This window comes from Bubalus kerabau, chromosome 6, assembly GCF_029407905.1.
Source record: "Bubalus kerabau isolate K-KA32 ecotype Philippines breed swamp buffalo chromosome 6, PCC_UOA_SB_1v2, whole genome shotgun sequence".
NCBI lineage: Eukaryota > Metazoa > Chordata > Mammalia > Artiodactyla > Bovidae > Bubalus > Bubalus kerabau.
The window spans coordinates 74,149,304-74,174,833 of NC_073629.1; the positions used below are offsets into that span (position 1 = coordinate 74,149,304).

The 25,530-nt window shown below is 37.1% G+C and overlaps 1 protein-coding gene and 1 long non-coding RNA gene across 3 annotated transcripts in view; one reads left to right on the plus strand and one right to left on the minus strand.

The window, feature by feature from the left end:
* Nucleotides 1-25,530, plus strand: part of NEGR1 (neuronal growth regulator 1) — a 1,047,432-nt gene that overhangs the window by 910,259 nt on the left and 111,643 nt on the right. The window lies entirely within an intron of this gene.
* Nucleotides 6,008-19,557, minus strand: LOC129655269 (uncharacterized). 2 transcript variants are annotated; one of them, XR_008715857.1, is made up of 4 exons: nt 19,260-19,557; nt 10,858-10,937; nt 10,002-10,379; nt 6,008-6,466 (listed from the first exon to the last, which is right to left on the minus strand). It is a non-coding gene; the product is annotated as an uncharacterized LOC129655269 (long non-coding RNA). The 2 variants fall into 2 exon arrangements; XR_008715858.1 differs by having other exon boundaries at nt 6,010-6,466; nt 10,002-10,185; nt 19,260-19,551.

Consider the following 25,530-nt stretch of genomic DNA (forward strand, 5'->3'; position numbering starts at 1 on the left):
CTTTAGACAAATGAAAGTGTCTTTTAAAAATATGATTTTTCCATATCTAGAAACCAGAAAAGAGTCAATTCTGACCCCTCAGTTGCACTTGATTAAAACTTCACTGTTTAAAATTGGCTATTGTATTTGTCAGCATTTTAAGATCACTTTTAAGTCCATGCAAGTGTAGTTCCATTTCTGAAACAAGATGATTGTTTTACTCAAGATCACTCAGCAAGTACATGACAAAACGAAAATTAAAATACTGAATATTTGATGATCAACTGTGTGTGTCTCACTTTAAACAACAGAATTTTTTTTGAAAAACAGAACGTAGACTTTGTAAGTAGAATCAATTAAATTCACCAGAAGATACTGCATTATCTAAAGAAATTCTACTTTAAATTGAATAATTCCTAATTCATCTACTTTGCAAATAATTTTTCACTTTGTTGCCATCCTGGGTGTTATAAAATAAAAATGCTTTTTATTCAGTTTATTCCAGGAAGCCTATTTCCTGTCTTCCTCCAAAGGAAATTATTGATCATTGAACAAATATTTGTTGAGAAACAACTGTATCATACACTGAGTGCTGGGAGCATAAGATTATTCTCTTAAAGGGGCTTGTAAACTTCTATTTCTGCTTTGTTGACTATGCCAAAGCCTTTGACTGTGTGGATCACAATAAGCTGTTGAAAATTCTGAAAGACATGGGAGTGCCAGAGCACCTGACCTGCCTCTTGAGAAACCTATATGCAGGTCAGGAAGCAAGAGTTAGAACTGGACATGGAACAACAGACTGGTTCCAATAGGAAAAGGAGTTCGTCAAGGCTGTATATTGTCACCCTGTTTATTTAACTTATATGCAGAGTACATCATGAGAAATGCTGGGCTGGATGAAGCACAAGCTGGAATCAAGATTGCCGGGAGAAATATCAATAACCTTAGATATGCAGATGACACCACCCTTATGGCAGAAAGTGAAGAGGAACTAAAGAGCCTGTTGATGAAAGTGAAAGAGGAGAGTGAAACAGTTGGCTTAAAGCTCAACATTCAGAAAACGAAGATCATGGCATCTGGTCCCATCACTTCATGAGAAATAGATGGGGAAACAGTGGAAACAGTGTCAGACTTTATTTCTGTGGGCTCCAAAATCACTCCAGATGGTGATTGTAGCCATGAAATTAAAAGACGCTTCCTCCTTGGAAGGAAAGTTATGACCAACCTAGATAGCATATTGAAAAGCAGAGACATTACTTTGTCAACAAAGGTCTGTCTAGTCAAGGCTATGGTTTTTCCAGTGGTCATGTATGGATGTGAGAGTTGGACTGTGAAGAAAGCTGAGCGCCGAAGAATTGATGCTTTTGAACTGTGGTGTTGGAGAAGACTCTTGCGAGTCCCTTGGACTGCAAGGAGTTCCAACCAGTCCATTCTAAAGGAGATCAGTCCTGGGTGTTCATTGGAAGGACTGATGCTAAAGCTGAAACTCCAGATGCTAAAGCTGAAACTCCAATACTTTGGCCACCTCATGTGAAGAGTTGACTCATTGGAAAAGACTCTGAAGCTGGAAGGAATTGGAGGCAGGAGGAGAAGGGGACGACAGAGGATGAAATGGCTGGATGGCATCACCGACTCTATGGACATGAGTTTGAGTAAACTGGGAGTTGGTGATGGATAGGGAGGCCTGGTGTGCTGCGATTCATGGGGTCTCAAAGAGTCGGACATGACTGAGCAACTGAACTGAATCTATTAAGGAGACAGGCACATGTGTAACTAATCATTATCTAAGATAATATATTCCATAATCTCTGTCTATAAAAGCAAGCAGACAATTTTACCTGGAGGAAATCATTATATATATGAACAGGATCTTCATAGATTAGGCATGGCTGGTAAAGAATGGGGGTAGAAAAGTGTAGGAAAGAAAATGTAGAATAGTGAGGGTAAAATCTCATTTGATTTCTATATCTTTATAATCTACTACTGTGCCTGGTACTTAGCAGGTTTTCATGTATGCCAAATTGTTTCAATGAAAACATTGAACCAAAACACTCAACAAAACATTTGAACCAAAAATTACATACAAAAGTTAGGAGATTTTTTTTCATCGCTAATTTCATAACACCTTTTCGTTTACATTAGGTCATAAGTAACTTGTACATTTTTTAACTTATCTAAAGAGTAGATAGTAAAATTAAAACTAAAATTTTAATGTCATCTGTAATTTACTACCCCAATTCACTCTCTTGTATCAGTCTACAGATATTAAAGGTTCCTAAAAAATACTTTTTATGGTGGTGCTTCCTATGATAATTGAGAAATGATATTAAACCAGTTTTAAACTGCATCATCCAGTTATATGATAGAAAATAAAAATGTCCACCTTTCTGGGCTTATCTTCCCTCATGAAATGGATGAAAGAGTGAATGTTTAGAAATCTATATGTATCCCAACTAGTTATAGAGTATCATAAGTATAATAGTAGTAATGTGTTTCAGTAAAATACATTCAGGAATAGAGACGGGTGAAAATACTCAAAAATCAAGTAATTATGTGATAGAAAAGGGTGGGTAATTTATCCATTTATTTACTAAGTATAAAACTTTAAAAATCTCAATGCCTAAAAAATAGCATATATCTGACTACCCATGCATGGATGGATGGATAACAAAATTACACGTGATCCATAGGGCTAAGATAAGAGAGGATACTGGCAGAAATTGGAAAAGTAAACCAGCTTGTGAAGTTTCTGCCAATTCCCCAAAACAACAAAATGTTTATAGAGCACCTTAATGTGTCAGATACCTTACTATGTATTAGAGATGCAAAATGGATGGTCCCACTGCTTGTCTGTCAAGAATTTCACATTCAAAATAATGAGAAAGACATGGAAGAAGAAGAAATTAACATTACAGTATGTACTGTAACAGATATATGTGCAAAGGACTATAGAAACTCTGCTCCCGCCTGAGGAAGAAAAGGCTTTTTGGTAGTTTCAACATAGAGGTAAAGTTGAAAGCCATTCTAGACAGAGAGCTCAGCTTGGGCAAAGAAACAGAGGCATGCATAAAATAGCACAGTGTCATCGAGAGAGATTCCTGGTAATTTCTAGTGTGCAAATTGAGCAGCAGAGAGTATAATGGGGCTTGGGATGTAGACAGGAAGTATGGTCTATTTGAACTAAGACGTGGGGCAGTTTGCTAGACATCCTAGTAACTCCGAGGGGTAGGGGGAAGGATGAATTGATATGAGCAAAACTAGCATCAGGAAATGTTATTGTATAGCATCAGGGGAGAGATGATGAGAGCCTGGTAGAGGACAACTGTGATAACAAGGAAAGAATGCAATCTAGTCAAAAGTTGCTTAGAAGGAAAATTTATCAAGGTTTGGTTACTGCTTAGACTTGGAGGGCAAGGAGATGGTCAAGCAAAGATATACCGATGTCTTATACAGATGGTGGGGACACCAGCCAAGATAGTGAAAATAACCCAAATATCATACCGAATGGTTTGGACTCTATCTTGTCTACGAAAGGATTCAGTGTTTTAAGTGGGAATGATGTCACTGGGTATTTTGCAAATATAAATCTGTGAAAGTAGGAAAGTAAGAATGGAGATGTGGACGCATCAAGCAAAGTGCGTGAAAGCATAGTCCCCAGTTACAAATTTGGTGCCATCTCTTAGGAAAATGGCTGGGCACAAACACCACTCTATAAGCAGAGGATGAGTTCCTGCAAGATAACTCTCAAACTTGTGCTATTATTGGAAAATTTATTTTATGGTTTATGAGTTTTTTTTCCTAATTTGAAACAGTCAAGCTTTCATTATTCTCTGATTGTTAGTGTGTAAGGAATTTAAGATAGCTCAGAATAAATTTCAAATTCTAATTAATATGCCTGAATGTAATGAATTCAGATATTAATTATAATTATACATAATTAGTTGATTAATTTCCAGATAAAGCTATAGCAGAAAATCTATGATGCAATTTAGAATATGATGCTCTTCTTTTTAAAGATGAAGAGCCTAGGGTGTTCTCTACTCTCTGCTCTATTTATTCAACCTTTTCTTCCTTGATATATATTTAGTTCTGTCTCAAAATGTCATTTTAGGTTATTGGTCCTTTGACTTACTCTGGGTTCAAATTAAAGCACCGCTAAGCATACAAATCAATACCACAAAGTCAAACACCTCATGTACTAATAACAAGTCTTTAAATCAAATAATGGATACATAGCCAAAGTATTAAGATTACTGATAATAACCACTTCTACTTTATATACATAAAAGAATGTAGACTTATGAATATGAGTTCCTGTTTAGTATTTACAAAGTACGTATTAGTACTTATAAAAACTTATGGGGTTTTATCATAATCATAAAAGCACTTAATGCTATGCATTATATTTGGAGATACATGTCTCTCGTACTTATGGGTCATAAGAACCTTTACAGAAGGAGACCAGCTTTTGTTTGTTTGTTTAATCTTTTTATCTACAGTATCTGAGTAACTGCAGCAGTAAAATTTATTGCATGAATGTGTACATGAATCGGTGAGTTTATGCAAGAAAGATTATAGCAAGATGGATGCTTAGAAGAATTGAAAGTCATATTTATATTTTAAATCTCAGAAGGAATAAGCATGAATTATTCCCAGTCTAGTGTAGAGCCCAGATTTATATTAGGAGAGAGTTCCCATAATATATACTTAAAAATGGAGAAAACCAAACACTGGTGGAAAGTAGAATTTCCTCACAATATTCCTGTAAGAAAGGGAAAAATCTATTCTCCATTTAGTCCTTCCTGTTTACCAGTGGAAAGAAAGAAAACAGAAGCCCGCAAAGGCAACACTACTGGCCAAACCCTGGTTACATGACTATGGCAGTGTCTTACAATTAGGAGCTTTGTGATTGCTGGATGAAAAAATGAATAATTTCCAAAGCGTAATAGTTTCCTGCTGGTGCTTTAACAAAGAATCACAAACATAAAAGCTTAAAACAACACAAATATATTATAGTTCTGGAGGTCAGAACTTTGAAATGAAGCTTCCCAGGTGGCAAGGTGGTAAATAACCCGTTTGTCAATGCAGGAGACACAGGAGACTCGAGATGAAGGTTCGATCCCTGGGTTGGGAAGATCTCCTGGAGAAGGAAATGAAAACCCACTCCAGTATTCTTGCCTGGAGAATACCATGGACAGAGGAGCACGGAGGGATACAGTCCATGGAGTTGCAAAGAATCGGACGTGACTGAGCAGACACACAGCTAAAATCAAAATATCAGCAGGACTGTAGTCTGGACACTTTATGGGAGAATTGTTTTCTTGCCTTTTCCAGCTTCTGAAGACCATGTACCATTACTTATGTTCCTCTTCCATCTTCAAAGACAGCAATGGCCATTCAAGTTTCTCATATTACATCACTGTAACATTTACTCTTCTGCCTCACTATTTCACATATAAGACCTCCTGCAATTACATTGAACCTGCTCAGAAAATCCAGAATAATCTCCCTATTTTAAAGTCAGTTGATTAGCATCCATAATCCCATCTGCCATCTTAATTCTCCTTTTCCATGTAATGTAATAACTTAATAGGTTCTAGAAATTAGAATGTAGTCATCATTGTTGCTGTTGTTGTTTAGTCCCTAAATTGTGTCCAACTCTTTGTGACCTCATGGACTATAACCTGGCCAGGCTCCTCTGTCCATGGGATTTCCCAGACAAGAATACTGGAGCAGGTTGCCATTTCCTTCTCCAGGGGATGTTCCTGACCCAAGGGATCAAACTCATGTCTCCTGCATTGGCAGATGGATTCTTTACCATTCTTTACTGCTGAGCCACTAGAGAAGTCCATAGTCATCAGTGGGAGGTCATTATTCTACCTACCACATCAGGTGATCAAATAACTCCTTTTTTCTGCATGTAATATTTTTCCTCTGAAACTGCCAACCTCCTTGGATTTTTCCAATATTCAGGTAATGAGTTTTTGAAATTTTTTTGAATATTGAATTTTTGAAAATTATTTAAACATTGATTTTTATATTAAAAGTTTATAATAAACTATTTCTTCATAGAAGAGATAAAAGTATCTATTAAGATTATGTTTGTCAGACCACATTGTTGTCAGCATCATTGCAATTATTTTATAAAACTAATGAACTGATATTGTACATATACATACACACTCATAAAAAGAAGACTAAAGGATTTTAACATCAGAGATAAATCCCAACTGACTCTCAGGTCAATTAGAGAAAGAATCTATACAGGAAAGAATCAAAAATACTAGTAAATCTTGCAACAATTGGACTTAATGACTTTTGGTGCAATAAGTGATTAGTCTCTCAATAATACATGTAGGAAACAATTCCTTTGTTCTTGGACGCAAAATTCTATAAACGCCAACAAACAAATGTGTGTCTGTAGGTCTTCCAAAGTATGAATGCATGTATTTTAAGATGACTTTAATTCTGAAATACTAAAAGGAAACTGAAAAGGAAAAGAAAAAAACTGTTTTAATGGAGATTTTGCATTTAGCAGAATAGGGTAAAATTGTTTGGAAGGTAAACTCTCTAATTTCTGATTTTCTCTATCACCTTTGGAGAAACAACACTTACTTTACTGCCTGTTTGACTCCTGTTGTTGTTTGTCACTAAATTGTGCCCAACTCATTTGTGACCCCATGGACTGTAGCCTACCAGGCTCCTCTGACCATGGGATTCTCCAAGGCAAGAACATTGGAGTGGGTAGCGATTCCCTTCTCCAGGGGATCTTCATGACCCAGGGTTTAAACCCACATCCCCTGCATTGACAGGCGGGTTCTTTACTACTGAGCCACCAGGGAAGCCCTTAGCTCCTGTAGAACACCTGTATCCTCAATCGGGCCTCCTACCCCAGAGCATCTCACTCTAAGAATCCAGGACAATGCCTGTGGCCTGAAATGAACAAATTTAGTATGTCTGTTAAACCAGTGCATGCTGGTGTGACAGTCTTAATGACAATCTTAATATGCACCTTCCTATTTGTGTTTTAAAAGGAGCTGCCTATTTAATCCTAAATAATTTATGTCTAGTGGTGCAAATTTCAAAATTAGCTATGCACATTGAACGAATATGATTAGGCAAAAGAGTGTTTCTATTGGCACATAAGTCAGTAATCTAGGGATCCAGATGCCAGGCCTCTGCCTAATCACCAAATCAGCTATAGTATTTGATTTTGGATCTTTTCTCCATTATTTACCTTAATTAACCTAAAAAAAGACTTTGCAAATAGACAACACTGTCTTGTGCTTGTTTGAAGATGGTGATAAATATAACTCATATTTCAAAGTTAATTACAACTTTAAAATGTATTTTCAACAAGCATCTACTTCTCAGAATAATCTTGTGATATAGGAATTGTTTGTATTAACATTTTACAGGTAAGGAGTTTAAAATTTAGGGAAGTTAAATAATTTATCTAAAGACACAAAAATTCAGTAAATATTCTTGTAAGGCATTTTCCTACATAATGTTCAGATTTTTACTTATATCCCCATCCCATTGTCACAACCATCTAACAACTCTGATTATCTGCTGATTGGCTCCTTGATAACGATCACAAATCTGAGCCATTATAGATTGTGAAGCCCCTGTTTGGGCCTTTTTTTTAAAGTAATACATCAATTAGTTTTCTTCATGAAATATTCCAGCTGTCTTTTGCTCATCTAAACAAACAGACAAACAAAATAAATGCCATTCTTTAATATTACGTCTTATGTCTTACAGATTTGGAAGAGAGATAATGTTAGTGTTTTTCAAAATACTATTAATTGGTTCATGGATGTAATAGGACTCTCTACCTCTGATCATGTAATCAGGCAATCAAAATCTTTCCAATTCTGAAATTTCATTGCATTTACCTATTGCTTTTAATTTTATCAGAGTGTTGTTGTTGTATTGTTCAGTTGCCCAGTCGTGTCTGACTTTTTGCAACCCCATGGACTGAAGCATGCCAGGCCTCTTTGTCCTTCCCATCTCCCGAAGTTTGCCCAAGTTCATGTTCATTGCATCAGTGATGCCATCCATCCATCTCATCCTCTGATGCCCTCTTCTCCTTCTTCCCTCAATCTTTCCCAGAATCAGGAACTTTTCCAATGAGTCAGCTGTTCTCATCAGATGACCAAAATACAAGAGTTTCAGCTTCAGCATCAGTCCTTCCAACAAGTATTCAGGGTTGATTTCCCTTAAGATTGACTGGTTTGATCTCTTTCCTGTGCGAGGGACTCTCAGGAGCCTTCTCCAGCTCCACAGTTCAAAGGCATCAATTCTTCAGCACTCTGCCTTCTTTATGGTCCAGCTCTCAGAGTTTTACCAGAGTAGCACCAATCAGTTCAGCAGGACATTACAATTGTTAGGCAACCATACATGTGAACATAAGAGCCTGTGCTTTTACTAATGGCATGACTTTAAAAAAGCATTGTGTGTGTGTGTGTGTGTGTGTGTGTGTGTGTGTGTGTGTGAAAGAGAGGGAGAGAGAAGAGGTGGAAAGAGAAAGGGAGACAGGAGCAACTTACATAGCCACTTTATAATCCATAACAGTTTCGACTAATTCTAATTCAACTAGATCCAAATCTTGAATAAGAATGTTTTATTAGAAATTATTTCCACTGCCAAGTAGAAAGAAATCAGGGTACATCTTAGCCATCCTCATATTTCATTTATTGCCCTTTTTATGTCCTGTTTCTGGTTTTACTTCTTCTGCCACTCTCCTCAACTTGAATCACCAGAGATCTTTGGTTTGCAGATTTCTCTCATATTTCAAAATGAGGCTATACCCTATCCAGATAGGTATATGTCTTACTCCTGGTTATCTAGATAGGATAATCTTTCCTGGACAATTTTCCAAGGTAATGTCTCTCTTGAAATTCCTTATTTAAGACTCATATAGTTATCCATTCATTAATTCATTCACTCATTCAGAGCCTTTTATCAAGTATCTGTCATGAGCTACACAGTATGATGGGTTTCCCTTGTGGCTCAGCTGGTAAAGAATCTTCCTGCAATGTGGGAGACTTGGGTTTGATCCCTGGGTTGGGAAGATCTCCTGGAGAAGGGAAATGCCATCCACTCCAGTATTCTGGCCTAGAGAATTCCATGGACTACAGTTCATGGAGTCACAAAGAGTTGGACACAACTGAGCAACTTTCACACAGTGTGATAAATTAAAAACAATAATAATCTTAGGCGATAATACTAAAATATAATAGTGAAGACAGGAATGTCTACTATCCTTTTCATCATGTTATGTGTTAATAATTCTGTGTATGGGGTTTATTTATTTATGAGGATATATGTGTGCATGAGGAGGAGAAAACTTGTATAAACTTACACATTTTTTTTTTTTTTGGTTTTGTGGCTTTTAAAGGCTTGAAGAGCATTATTCTATTTATCTTCTGCATTTGACAGAGCAGAGATAATTATGAATAGGTATTTTGTACTATAATGTATTTAAAGGTGACCTGAAATATACACAAATCTCATTCTTCATGCTAACGAATGTGTGTTTTTTAGATCCAGAAGAATGCAGTCACTAGGTGGCATCTCTGTCCTATAGTCGCTACTGAAGACTCACAGGTGTCCTTTCCATGTACTACTGATTTTCGTTGACATTTTTATCATCTTCTTGCCTCCTACAGTAATATTTACCAGAATGTGATTTGTGCTAACCCCTTGAACAAAGGTCGCTTCTATAGACTTAATAGCAACATACAAAATTGTTGCCCATACCCACTGCCAATTGAAAAATGAAAAATATAGCTTGATTACTGAAGCACACTATATCACACTAGCTATTTGCATTTAATATTGCATTTGTTTGAGACTAAGAAATAGGCAAAATGATACAGTGATTAGGACATTGTTAGTTATCAAAAAAAAAAAAAAACAAAAAACACCTGAAATCAAGTTCTTTGCTAGTTTAGGATTTTAAGTGTATCTCAACTCATTCAGGAAAAGGCAATGGCAACCCACTCCAGTACTCTTACCTGGAAAATCCCATGGACAGAGGAGCCTGGTAGACTACAGTCCATGGGGTCTCGAAGAGTCGGACACGACTGAGCGACTTCACTTTCACTTTTCACTTTCATGCATTGGAGAAGGAAATGGCAATCCACTCCAGTGTTCTTGCCTGGAGAATCCCAGGGACGGGGGAGCCTGGTGGGCTGCCATCTACGGGGTCGCACAGAGTCGGACACGACTAAAGTGACTTAGCAGCAGCAGCAACTCATTCAAAATATTGATTAATAAGTTGTGGCTCTTGTCCTCAAGGAACTTCCATTCTCCTGGGAATATAGACTGTAAAATGGAGTGACTGGCCAGATGATTTTAAAGTTTGCTACCAACTCCTAAATTCCATGACTTTCCTGTAAAAAGTGTATAAAAGGTTTATAGATCTAAATCAGCTGTGAAATTGCCTTAGTGTTCTTTATGAGCTTAGTTAAATTGACTATTTCCCAGTCATGTGCATGCATAGCACTTTTGTGAATATAGTTTATTCTGAAATATCTGCACTGAATCCAGGAATTTAGAATGAGGAATATTCAGCTCAGACCTAAGTCTTGGCCCAGGTCAGAAGCCCTGAAACTAAGCTCAAGTGAAAGAAAGCAGTTCTACAAATTCCCATACGATCAGGCTACTAATTAAAATTCCCAAGACTGGCAAGTCCATCTAACTTGTCCGTCACTCTCGCGAATTGCATAAACCATGGGTCTTGTGCATGCAAATGGAAAAATTTCCACTGGGCTCATTTAACCAGAGAGAAATAACCCTTTCAAAGCCTGCTAGATTGGGATGGAGTGACAGAAAGCTCCTTGGAGTAGATAAAAGTAGGATACCTTTTACCTTCTTAAGGTAGATTTCACATCACTTTCCCATTTTCTCCCTTTGCATTTTCCTGTTGCCTTTCCCTGTCTCAGCCATACCTGTAACACCAGATAGGAGCTGTGGATTAGTGAACTTTACATATTTTTCGTCCAGATATTTTTCATAGTAAATAGTAAACATAAACCAAAATTAAGTGCTACTTCAAGAATTTAGAAATATGTCTGCCTTCCAAGAGTAAAGAGCAAAGGCTTAAACATTACATACAACAAAGAAGGGCTATAGGCCTTTGACTGTCTTATAAACAATCTGTAGATCCTAACCTGTCTAATTAAAGAATGTAGGGTGGGGATTAGTAGGCTGCCAAGGGAATCATTGAAACAAAACCATTTATTGTCCATTTAAGTCCTATACAGGAGAGTTCGTTGTTGTTTTTGGCAGACAAATGCACCTGGCTTTACCTCATAGAGAACAATGTACTCCTGGGGCTGAATCTGATTCTAGGCTTGATGAGGAACATTATGATAACCAGGAAGAAGGTTAGCATGACTTAGTGGGGAAAGCAGCTAGGTAAAAATCCAAACCACAGTCATTATCATTTATTAAGCATTTACACTGTGGTGGACACTGTATTAAATAATTTTAAATATATTATCTCAGATAACCTTCATGACAACCCTAAGAGTGTATATCTTCATCCCAAGTTACAGAAGAAACTGAAGTTGGAAGAGTTAATAAGTGAGCAAGCCATTTGTTGTCAGGCTTTATCTGACTCAAAATCCTGTGATCTTAAAAATACACCAGTTTCTCAGCTGAGATTCTCACCCATGCTGTTGCTGATGCTGCTGCTAAGTCGCTTCAGTCGTGTCCGACTCTGTGTGACCCCATAGATGGCAGCCCACCAGGCTCCCCCGCCCCTGGGATTCTCCAGGCAAGAACACTGGAGTGGGTTGCCATTTCCTTCTCCAATGCATGAAAGTGAAAAGTGAAAGTGAAGTCACTCAATCGTGTCCAACTCTTAGTGACCCCATGGACTGCAGCCCACCAGGCTCCTCTGTCCATGGGATTTTCTAGGCAAGAGTACTGGAGTGGGTTGCCATTGCCTTCTCCCACCCATGCTGTTAAGGGCTCACAAATTCTATGAGAATTCTGAAATTTTATCTTTTTTTTTTTTTAATGATTATCCTTTCCTTTTCCTAATGATAATCATCAAAAAAAAAATACATTCTGTTTACAGTGAATAATGAACAAGCTTTAAGAATTCCAGATGTATGCACATAGTCTCATGTCCACAAGATCATATTACTGCTTTACAAGGAATTCATACATATCTCAGGAAACACTGTATCAAAATAAGCTAAGACCTCAGTTTGAATTTGACTTTGTGATTTACTACCTGTGTGATCATACTTCTCTGAGCCTCAGTTTCTTCTATAAAATTAAGGTTAAAATATATCCCTATTAGGGCTTTGAGGTATTTTTATAAAAAATATATAAACTCTAATATTCTTAATAAAAGTAAATATCAGTGGTAATGTTGGTTTGCTTTCAGGAGAAAGATCTGATCAAACATAGTTTTTAATATACATTTAGATGGCATATATTCTTCAGCTTCTTCTAAATTTATGCAGCAAGCTTCCTTCACCAAATTCTAACAGTTAGAGAACATAGAAAAAATAGGTCTCTGGTCTTAAAAAACTAAGAACCAGACTCTAAGTAATGGCTGATTTGCCAAAATAAAAAGCACTCTGGGTACTTCTCCTTATAAGCTCACTTTTTGAGAGGTAGAGATGGGAACAGATTTCTGCATCAGTCAGACAGAAAATAGGTATGAAAATATAGTTAACAAACTAGTGAACTAAACATGCTCAGTTTACACACACACACACACACACACACACACCCCCAAAAATCCCAGACTTTAATATTTTAAGTTATTATATGAACTCTACTTATAAGATAATACAACTAATAAATATTACATTAATTTTTCCTGACAGAAAATTAATGCCATATTTATTAGTTTGCTATGTATTTGTGATATTTCTTATCCATGTTATATATACAACAAAACTGTCAGTTTTTTTATAACCATAGTTCCTTTTGTGTTTTATCCCTGTAACATATTTTATGTACACAATTTTAACATTTCTATTAGTATTTGTTTCTAAGTATTACTTGGCTTAATACTTAATAGTTTTTCTCTGAGCAAACAAAATACAAATTCCGTGTCACTGATGTTCAGTCCTTGTATATACTGCATTCAGCTGAATACCATTCAAAACAATGCAAAAATAGACACTAAAAAGTAGAGATTATTTTTCCTTATATACAGTCCAGTTATTACAAATAATACATTTTTATTTTTACTTTTTTAATAAAAGAAAGAAAATGAATGAAAGTCACACCATTGTATCCAACTCCTTGGAACCTCATGGACTAAACAGTTCATGTAATTCTCCAGGCCAGAATACTGGAGTGGATAGCCTTTCCCTTCTCCAGGGCATCTTTTCAACCCAGGGATCGAACCCAGGTCTCCCACATTGTGGGTGGATTCTTTACCAGTTGAGCCACAAGAGAAGCTGCCATGGTCCAGCCTCAGCAGGATCCAGGGATACCCTCAGGATGAACGGCATCGGCGAGAGAGATGACACAGGGAGACCAAGCTTAGGTGAAGCAGGGTCTGTAGCTTTATTCTCAAAAGGAGCTTTTATACCCTGATTTACACATTTCCAGAAGTGAAAGATGCAGAGTCATGCAGAGTCAGCTCAACGTTACATCAGCTTAAACCTTTATCGAAACCAGGATGTTTTCTGCATATCTTTCCATTTACAAGGGTCTTGTGTTATGCACATTATTTTCTGGCCCAGAGGCCTGTTGACATTTTATGACCCTTTTCTGATAAAGGCTGGTCAACCAGAAAACTTGTTTTTCCCTTAAGCTGTGTTTTATTTTTCCAATCTGTGTCACCCTCAGAAAGTACTAAATAAAGTTACATTCTTATGGAGCAAAGGAGTAGTGGGTTACAACAAGGAAATAACTTATTGACTCAGAGGTCTTATGTTGCTAATGCCAAGGCTATTACTTGTTTTTCCTACATTCCAACTCTATTAACTAATGCACTCCCAGGCACACAATGGGTAAGGGATATAGAGACTTGGCAGCAAGCATTGGCTCAACAACGAAACTCTTCACCAGTACTATCTAATAATTTTTCACCCCTCAAAGGGCTCTGTGCCCATTAGGACTTTTAAAATGCTTAGGCTTCCCATGCCTTTCATGGTTGGGAAGTTGTGAACAATCATGTGTGTTAGTTGCAAGAGTATGGATAAACCTGCCAAGCAAGCTAGAATTCCAAGAGAAGTTTGAATTGAAATACTCCTTTCATGCCCAGGAGACTTATTAACTAGAGCCCTAAGTTGATCTTCTTCAGAGAAAGGTGGTTGGGGATAGCCCCCTGTTAATGTCAGAAGAGTTGGTGAAAAGCATAATATATTAAACAGTAGACAGACAGATTTTGGTTTCGGGGTAGATGCTTGAGCAGGTCCAGGGAGTCCCTCGAGTCCTGATCTGCCTTGCTGTCAGGTCTCTTCCGCATGACCTTGTCATGGGTGGAATCTCCCGTGCTGGCTCCTGGCAGGAAGCCCAAGAATACTAGAGTGGGTAGCCTATGCCTTCTCCAGCAGATCTTCCTGACCCAGGAATCAAACCAGGTCTCCTGCATTTCAGGAGGATTTTTTAGTAACGCATCATGTTAAATACTTTTATATTGCTTTACTTAAAAAATATAAGGGGGGCAGTAAGAACTATTTTTACATTTAATATTCTTAACAGAATACATTTCATATCAGAAAATATTTATTTTCATATAATTGACAGTTATTTTTAAGATGTAATATTTGATTCTACAAAATGGAAGAACTATTTCTATTTTGAGAGAAAATCTGGTTTTAGTTTGAGAATAAACAACAATAATGGTACTTCAGTTAAGAAAACTATCATGTCTACAGCATGTAATTATACTATGTATACTAAAATATGAAACTCTAAAATAGATGTATTCTTTGAGGTTTCTTTTTTCTAATGTGCTCATATAGAACTTGTTCAACTTAAGTTTGCATTGAAAAAGAACAAAGATATGCCTTATTATGTGTTTATTTGCACTACAAGTCTATTCATATCAGTTATATTTAATATTGGCTCTGTGTGTTTTTCACTAATCATCTTGGTGAAAACACGTGTGCTGATATTTTGTGACCATGAAAACACTAGCGAAAGGATATCTCTCTCTTTGATTCAGCTTATCTCAACACAACCAGAGAAGCATTCCCTATCAGATGATTTATTTTACAACATCCTGACAGGGATCTACATAGAATCAGTAAGTAAAAATAATGCTTCAACTCTGTGGAACTTCTGTGGAAATCTCAGGGCTCTTGAAAACTAAATTCTTTCCTCTTTGTTTAGTTGAGCCTCTGATAAACAATTAAATGCAATGCATGTGGTGTGTAACAGTGAAACAAAGGCTTTTGAAGATAGAGGGGAATATATGTACTTGGACACAAACACTAGTCTTCCAGCATATTTTGAGACAAAATGTTTCTATTGGCCAAATAGATTTGGAGACTCTTGAGTACTACTAGGTCATTGTTTTGAAGATTTGGGTTATACATTAGATACACTAGAGATGCTGGGGGCAGGGGGGGGATAACCTTCAATAAACAAACCTGATAAATTGTTTAATTCAGGATTTCCTAACCTCACTTAAGCATAGAATGTTACTCTTCCTTTTGTATTAACCAATCACCTAGCTTTGCATAGTTTATTAGGCTGAATGTGCTTCGGATTTCAGTTAAGGTGTCTGAAAAGCAATCAAAATGCCTTGTCTTCATTTTACTGCCTCTTCCCAAGTCACACTCCAAAAGTTCTTTGTAGCATGGATAGGCAAAGTCATCAAGCTAATCCCAGAAGTCAGCCCTAGATTTGGAGAGCATTGTAACATTGTTTCAGGCCAAGAGAGTTTTACTGACTAAAACTGTGCCTAAGGAGACAAGTCAAGACTTGAGAGAATTATGTGTACACGCAACGTTACAACCTTCAGGTCCAAGTATATCTTTCTTTTCCAAAAGATTTGGCTTCTGACTGAATAACCATAGGTCATATCTAATTATATTTTCAAATTTACAAACAAAAAAACCCTGAAGTTTAAATAGAATCACTTTTATTTTTTGTTGATTATTTCAGTGTATTTTGCCCTCTGAAAGTGGGAAAAACAAGTTGATAGAACTTAGTACATGTGGCAAGATGCTGATTTATATTTAACTTTAACATATAAATAAGTAATTAATGTGTTTTATTCTAACAAAGGGTTTTGTGTGATTTACAATAACTGTTATTAAATCTATAGAGGGCAGATATGTAAATGGTCCCTATATATTTTTTCCTCCTTCTCTTCTCTACTTATGTTTCATGATGTTTTTTACTATTTATAATTTTGTGAATGTTGTCTTTTCAAGCTCATATTGTATAGTCTGGCATTCTTTGACATATTACCGAGAAGTAGACATATTAACACAGAAGCATTGTTTTTTCAGTTAAGGGCCCATAGAGATCACCTAGTTTTCATTTTATAGATAGAAAAGGTAAGATTTCTCAAGACTGAATGACTTGTCTGGTGTCATGCAGATATTAGAAACAGAGTTGAGTGATAAAACCTAGGTTTAATATTTCTCATTTCAGGGCAAATCTATTTGACAACCCCGAAAACTGGCAGTTGAGATCTGCAGCAATATTCCAGACAGTGGTATCATTTAGACCTCAAAGTACACTATCTTGTTGAAAATATTTACTTCATCATAAGGTTAAAGTTTATTTTATTCACTGAATTATCAGGGATAAATTAGGAATTTGAGATTAACATACATGGAAGGGGGACCTGGCAGGCTACAGTCTATGGGGTCACAAAGAGTCAGACAAGACTTAGTGACTATCACTTTCACTTTCACTCCTATATATAAATATATGAAATAGATAATCAACAAGGACCTCTTGTATAGCACAGGGAACTCTACTCAATATTTTGTAATAACTATTATGGGAAAAGAATCTTAAAAAGAATGAATATATGTATATGTATAACTGAACCACTTTGCTGTATACCTGAAACTAACACAACATTATAAACCAACTATACTTGAATAATAAGTAAAAAAAAACACTAATATGTCATTGACAATAATATATATAATACAGCTGTAGCCATATTAATCTATGATATGGTGAGTTAAAAGTTAATCACAGATCATTTTTCTGAAATATATTTATATGTACAGAAGAAATTGTGCAATTTCTTTTTTGTACAATTTGTACACATTTCTTTTTGTACAATTGTCTGTTTTGGCAGTATATTTGATTTTTTTGGTTCATGAACATTTCTCTGTTATTTGTTACAATCTGTTAACAAATAAGCACTTTATATTTGTAAAATTGAAGTTTAAGTCAATAAACAGAATCACATTATTTGGCAGTTGAGTAAAATTTAGTGTTGAGAAGAAGTTTTGGTTAAATAATCAGTGGCCCATATGTTGATCTAGCATTCATTATGGCTTAAATATTTTGGTTCAGGTGTTTCAGTGTAAAGAAGTGTAAACTTTGTTTTGTGGTTGAGCTTTTTCTCTATCACTACACTAGATAGAGATGACTACTAGGTCTCTTTCTGCCTGGATATTCTCACTGATTGGTAGTAACTATCTGGAGCAAATGTTGGGAAGGATGCCATGGTTCTGTCAGGCTCAAGAAGAAATAATGCTGGATAAGGGAAACAATGTTTCTGTCCCCACTAGAATATAAGCATGCATCATGAAGGCAGGAACATTGTTTGTTTTCTCTTGCATTCTGAGTGCCTATGATAGTGCCATATGTGTGTGTGAATATATACATTATATTACATTATATACACATTATATTACACGTATATAATAATGTGTGAAGTGAGAAAGGAGAATAGCAACACGCATGATAAGTCTTTGCCTTCTCTGTACTAAGTGATTATATACTTGCAAGGTCTATAAGTCAGAACCCCTGTGTATGTGTTGAAATCTGATGATCCAGTTTACTTTTTAAAAATAATTTTATGAGTACAAAAAAACAAGCCAAACCGATTTAAACATATGGAAAGGTATCACAAACCCAATAAATTCCAACAAAAGCCTTGATTTTTAGAAGACTATTCTGTTAAGGAAAGTTTATTTTGCTACATAGAATAAACTCTTGCTGAAAACTAACATTAATTTTAAAAAAGAGAAAGAGAGAGAGAGAAAACAAAAAAGCCTAAATCATGAAGTGTCTTCAAATCCTCCTGCCTCAGAAGTCAGTAGTCTGGAGGGTTTCTCCCTGATAGCGAATGGATTTGAAGTGACTTTGGCTAGAACTGGCTGCATCCAAAATTTTAAAATAATGGAAGTCAAGAGACCTGGCAGGCAGCTGGATAGCGGGCATCCCCCATGACTATCTCCACTGAATATACTCCCTATGGTGGAGTAATCACCTCGAGGTCTCCCATGATTAAGGCAAATAATCTTATGAGTGGTCATGAGTATGCACATTGATTGGGTTTGGCAGATTGCATAATTGACTGAAAATTACCTTTTAGAAATGACTGGCTATACCCAGTGGGCAGAAGAAATGGAAGCAAGGGGATCTGGCAGACAGCAGGTACCCATAGCAGCTGTATGAGTTACATTCCCATAATATACTGATGAAGAGAGCCAAGCCTAAACCTTTCATAGCTGTGCTTTTCATTTTTGATATTTGGAGGGACTGCAGGAGGCTGCTGCACACTCGAGCAGTTTACCTTCAGGATAGCAGCACAGCAGAGTGTCAATATCCTACTTATATTGGTACACCTCTTGAAGCGTGATGTATGCATCCCTTTTCTTTATACCCAGCAGAAAAGCACAACACCTGCTCCACTGATAATTGGATACCAGCCTTGTCTGATGAAAGGATATTAATTTTCACTTCATAGATTAAAAGACCTTGGGAAGTCAACTAGTCCATCACGGTATCTTACTACAGGATACTTCCTAACCCGAAAGGAAGTGTTTGAGAGAGACAAAGCCATGTTTTACATTGTTGTGATTTTGAGTGCAATGAACTTCATCATGACACATGCAAAGAACTGCTAAACCATTCCCAGGAAACGGTGCCTGGGTCCAGCCCCGGCTGATCCAGGGTATTCGAAGCGGGGACAGCGTCCGCGAGGATCAGGATACAATAGCTTCAATTAGATATTAATTAGAGATGTAAAGAGTAATAGAATGAGGATAGCTCAGTAGGAAAATTCAGTGGAGAAAAGAGGCTGAGTAGCTTGGTTTATGCGGGAGACCAATAAAACTTCAAGACAAGAAGTTTGCACCACTTACGTAGGCCGCAGGCGTCCTTCCGTTCTCCCGAAGGAGAGGAGACACTGAGGCCTCCCCGGTCAGATCTTAGAAGCCCAGGCATAATTAGCGAGCATGGCGGGTTCCGCGCTCCAGATGGAGACTCAGCCAGAATTTGAGAGACAGAGCGACATGGGGAGACCAAGTTTCGGTGAACAAGGCCCGCACTTTATTTTCCAAAGTAGTTTTTATACCTTAAGTTGTGCATAGAGGATAATGGGGGAAGGGGTGGAGTCATGCAAGGACAGCAGTTCCTGGTTCTAATCGAAGCCAGGCTTTCAAACTTATCATATGCAAAAGTTCAGGTGATTTACATCATCTTCTGGCCAGGAGGCCTGTTAACATTTTAAGAAACTTATTTTTCTCTAAAGGTGATTATTCCAAAGTCAGGCACCAGCCTCCAAAAAAGCATTGAATAAAGCTGCATTCCTATAGGGCAAAGGTGAGGTGGGCTCAATCAAGAAAAGAATTAACTCAAGGGTCCAAGGTTACAAACACTGAGGCTACTACTTACATTTCTATACACCCATTATATCAATCAATACACTGCCAAGGACACAGTAGGTAAGGAGTATGGAGACTTAGCAGCAAACATTGGCCCAATAAGTGAAAAACCCTTCACCAATACAATTTCTAATTAATCTTTTAACTACTCAAAGGAATCTGTGTTTAGACAGTTTATAACATCTCCTGCCTCTCACAGTTGGGAGGCTCTGAACAATCACATGTGGCCGGAAAAACCTATTCAGGCAGGCTAGAGGATTTCCAAAGGAGTTTGTAGGTTGAAACACTGTCACACCCAGGAATTATTAACTGGGGCTGTAAGCTAACTCTTTTTAGAGAGAGGTAGTGGGGGACAGCCCCCATAAAGTCAGAGGTGTAGGTGAGAGCACAAAGCAGAAAGTAGGCAGACTCTGGTTTGGGGGTAGATGCTCGAGAATTTCCAGGGGGACTCCTGAGGCTCGATCCCGCCTTTGCGGGTGCTGAGCCTCCTTCCTCATGACCTTTGCCATGGGCGGAGCTCCTGCTACCGGCAGTGATAGAATTCCAGTTGAGCTATTCCAGATCCTGAAAGATGATGCTGTGGAAAGTGCTGCACTCAATATGCAATGTGCACTCAATATGCAATATGCCGGCTCCCGGCAAAACGGGATACTAGATGACCATTACCTCTCAGCTGTGAGACAGTCCCTGTTGTTCTGTTTGTACATTTTATTAGACAGGCCCAAGGTCAGACTTATAGAAACAATATTCAATTCAATAATTATTAATAAACTCATCTGAGTTTTTAATACTGTGTTAGGGGCCATGGAGGCTATTAGCTCATAAGTTTTAATGCAGCATACATTTGTTTCTGTAATATAAAAAGATATGAGATGAATTCTATCTCATTTAGCTCCTATTCTGAATGAAACATAGAAATTATACAATTTAACATTCTATTCTGAAAGAAACAGATATTAATAAATGGAAAAGATATTATATTCATAGAAAACTGTTTTATTTTACCTGAGATATTTTGTTTGATCTATGGTCATCTTTCTGTAAGAGGAATGTATTTACATATGTATATTTTACAATTATATATTTGTCTTCATCTTTTCTATCTAGCTTCTTAAAACAGTGGAGATTATATATTTAAAACAAAACAAAATATAAGTTCTTAAACCACCAAAATTTAGAGAAACAACAAACTAGCTCTAGTCTGGAGAATCATTTACCTTGATTATGTGAAAGTAATTTATTCATCTGATCTCAATAAAGCAATTAGCCCTCAGTTTCAAAAAGGTTCTTAAATTGTCTTAAGCATATTTGGAAAAAAATTTAAACTATGAAATAAGCATAAATTTTTCTTCTGAAAGGAGAAATATATATTTCAAACAGTCTGCAGGGTAAGCCCTTATATTCCCATATTTATTTATGATAGCATATGGTATTATTTCAGAAAACTATATGAATAAAGAATATTATAAAGATATATGTTGTTTGCTGAATAAATGCATCTCTTTCATCCAGAAAGAATGGTTTCTCTTTACCCAAGAATAGCACCATCTGCCAATTGATTAATATTTACCAGCCCAGTATGTAAAGTATTAGCTAACATCACTTCAACTAAATATGCATTTCTTATTGGAAATGTCAACATTAACAAGCTTTTCCCCAAATTCTTTCTAGTATTTGGAGTTAGATAGTATTCTGAAACTGGACACACTGTGCTCTGCTTATCTAATTCATAAAAGCTAATGCTTCAAATAGAAACCAAATTAAGCAATCGAAATTGAATGCGTTGTTTTGATTGATCAATTTTCCAGTATAGAGGGTGGATGTTAGCAAAGTTGCAGGTGGCTTAACTATCTAGGAAGGGGTCTAGTGGAATGTAATGACTGCTTATAAAGTAGGGATTTACACATTTATTCTGTTGGTAGGTTATCATCGGACTCTAGCAAGTAAATAATGAATTCTTGCCTTGTTACTTATCTATTGCATATCTCCCTAGCTCAGCCAGGACCTGTAGTGTTATTTGAACAGAACAAGCAGATAATCAAACATTCTGTTTTTACAGAATTGTCCCAATTTAGGGTCCTTCAGGACCCTCTAGGATGCCTATTTGAGATGTTTTTCTTTCCTAAAGGCATTATATTGGGATAAAAATAAAAGAATACAGTCTGTCATCATCCTAGCCCAAGGAAATGTGAATTCTGTCCCCATTACAGTTCTCAAAGAAGAAAAAGTAAAACCAGGAAAGGAAGATGTGTTATACAAAGAAAGGATATCACACTTCTAGGCAATAAGTATCTTCACTCTTTCTATCCCCTCTTTCACTACCTGCTGTTGTACTCAAACCAAGAAGCAATTCATCATTTCTAATTTCAGGACTTTTCTAAGTTTCCATGACTACCTTTCCCAAACTAATCGCAGATGCCAATGGAGCCCATTTCTGGCCCTTTAACTCCACTATTCCTTCTGGTTTCTGATGCCCTATTTCCATATTGCTTTACTTATATGTTGTTCTTGTTCTTCATCACTACTCTTTCTATCTTGGAATATAATACATTACTTAGATTTGTCCCTTTCTGTTAAACTGGGCAGGAACCCCTCATTGACCATTGGCATCTTACATAGGAAAAGGAAATAAGAAAAATTATAATAAAGGAGTAAACTACCAGCCAGAGGAAGCATCTAGAATAATTTTCTATCAAAAAACAAAATGTTGGAATAATTATCAGTTACTTTCAGGTTATCAGTTATTTTTACCAGGTATTCGTTATTGGAGAGTTGGTGGCACATTTTCAGTGTCTACTGTGTGCTCATTAAATGTTGATAGAACCGTTGAACTGTTTCTTTATTGAGTTGTTCCTTAGGAAAATGCTAATATCATCTTGTCAGCATCACTACCGTCTTATTTTTCTTTCACCTTTACATAGCATTATATAGGTAGTTTTTTCTTCCCTTCTTGTACTTCCCCCTTATTTTTGAAGTTACTAGATTACTAAATTTTCTTGGTTCCCCAAATCCAAACCTTTGTTTATCATATCTGCTTATTACCTAACTGCAGTGATACTCAGTATATACTACTGTAGATAATTAGAAGAATAGGGTATCAGTGAGGGAGCCTGGACTTAGAGGATGCTTCAAGAAAGAAGTGGATCTGTGCAATGAGTTTAACCAGCTGTATAGTTCGAGGAAATAGTCGCTGCAAGACTGCCCTCACTTCAGACATAAGCCATAAGTTTGTGGATCCCCAGGACCACCTTCACTTCTCATTGAAAGCTATTATGCTTATGGTTAATACAGAGACAGTATACAGAAAATCAGCCAAAAGAAGAAATACATAGGGTAGAATCTAGGAGGGATCCAAATACACAGTTTCTGGACATCTTCTCATTGCGGAGTCACAGATGGTTTTTATGACTTAACTACATCCTGCCCACATTGACTAACTTTTGGTCTCCAGCCCTTCACAAAGGTCAAGCCACCTTTAGTCATTAGTTTTTTCAGAGGTCAGAACTGAAAAAATGTGGCCTCAAAGCCCAGGTCATACATCATGTTTCTAGATTATCTGGTGGTAGCCAAAGCCCCCAGGCAAACAAAGATACTTCTATCAGGCAGGGCATTCCAGAGGCTTAGAGATCTCCTCCCAGGACCCAAAGGCAGAGTTCAAACTTCTCTTTGTGTGATTCCAGATTTCACACTACAGAGCTGGAACTGAGTTTTAAAGGAAAGAGATAATTAAGATGAGTAGAGAGGAGAAAAGTCATTTCAGGCAAAAAGATAACAATCAGGAGTGGTTTGGAAGTAGAAGTAAGTGAATGAAAGGGAATGCTAACGTGAGCATCCCAGTTTAGCTAAAGCAGGAGATGTTTTGTAGAAAAATGAAGATGAATTTGTTGGACTAGAAAGAGGACACAGATTCTGAATGGCCTCAGAAGTTAAGGAGATCCAAGTAGTTGTGCTTTGAAGAAATAAGAACTTGAGATCTTTAAATTTCTTGAATTGGTGAGATAAGTAGAATGACTAAAACTCTATATAAAGAAATTCCAAAGCAGTCTCTTTATTTCTGGATGCCTCTGCCATTTTAAATAATGCTGACAATTATAAAGTACAAACAAGAGAATAATCAAAATGGTGAGGCCTAAAATTTATATCAAGCCCAATTCTGGAAACACTGTGTATCTGTAGATTTTCCAAAAATAAGATGTAAAGAGACAAAGCAGCTTTCTTCAACAGCCGATAAAGTTTTATATTACAAGTATGCCTTCACTTCATGGCAAATAGATGAGGAAACAGTGGAAACAATGGCTAACTTTATTTTTCTGGGCTCCAAAATCACTGCAGATGGTGACTGCAGCCATGAAATTAAAAGACGCTTGCTCCTTGGAAGGAAAGTTATGACCAACCTAGACAGCATAGTGAACCGTGAACTTCCTGACGTTCAAGCTGGTTTTAGAAAAGGCAGAGGAACCAGAGATCAAATTGCCAACATCAGCTGGATCATAGAAAAAACAAGAGAATTCCAGAAAAACATCTATTTCTGCTTTATTGACTATGCCAAAGCCTTTGACTGTGTGGATCACAATAAACTGTGGAAAACTCTGAAAGAGATGGGAATACCAGACCACCTGACCTGCCTCTTGAGAAATCTGTATGCAGGTCAGGAAGCAACAGTTAGAAGTAGACATGGAACAACAGACTGGTTCCAAATAGGAAAAGAAGTTCGTCAAGGCTGTATATTGTTACCCTGTTTATTTAACTTATATGCAGAGTACATCATGAGAAACGCTGGACTGGAAGAAACACAAGCTGGAATCAAGATTGCTGGGAGAAATATCAATCACCTCAGATATGCAGATGACACCACCCTTATGGCAGAAAGTGAAGAGGAACTAAAAAGCCTCTTGATGAAAGTGAAAGTGGAGAGTGAAAAAGTTGGCTTAAAGCTCAACATTCAGAAAACAAAGATCATGGCATCCGGTCCCACCACTTCAAGGGAAATAGATGGGGAAACAGTGGAAACAGTGGCAGACTTTATTTTTCTGGACTCCAAAATCACTACAGATGGTGACTGCAGCCATGAAATTAAAAGACGCTTCCTCCTTGGAAGGAAAGTTATGACCAACCTAGATAGCATATTCAAAAGCAGAGACATTACTTTGCCAACAAAGGTCCGTCTAGTCAAGGCTATGGTTTTTCCTGTGGTCATGTATGGATGTGAGAGTTGGACTGTGAAGAAGGCTGAGCGCTGAAGAATTGATGCTTTTGAACTGTGGTGTTGAAGAAGACTCTTGAGAGTCCCTTGGACTGCAAGGAGACACAACCAGTCCATTCTGAAGGAAATCAGCCCTGGGATTTCTTTGGAAGGAATGATGCTAAAGCTGAAACTCCAGTACTTTGGCCACCTCATGCAAAGAGTTGACTTATTGGAAAAGACTCTGATGCTGGGAGGAATTGGGGGCAGAAAGAGAAGGGGACAACAGAGGATGAGATGGTTGGATGGCATCACCAACACAACGGACATGGGTTTGGGTGGACTCCAGGAGTTGGTGATGAACAGGGAGTCCTGGTGTACTGGGGTTCACAGGGTTGCAAAGATTCGAACACAACTGAGTGACTGAACTGAAATGAACTGAACTAAACTGAAGCAAAACTAGGATAGAAGGGAGAAAAATAAAGCAAAGATGGTATAGACCTAGCAATATAATTAACATTTATTTGTCAATTAAAATAATATATAAATTAAATGATAAATATTTTC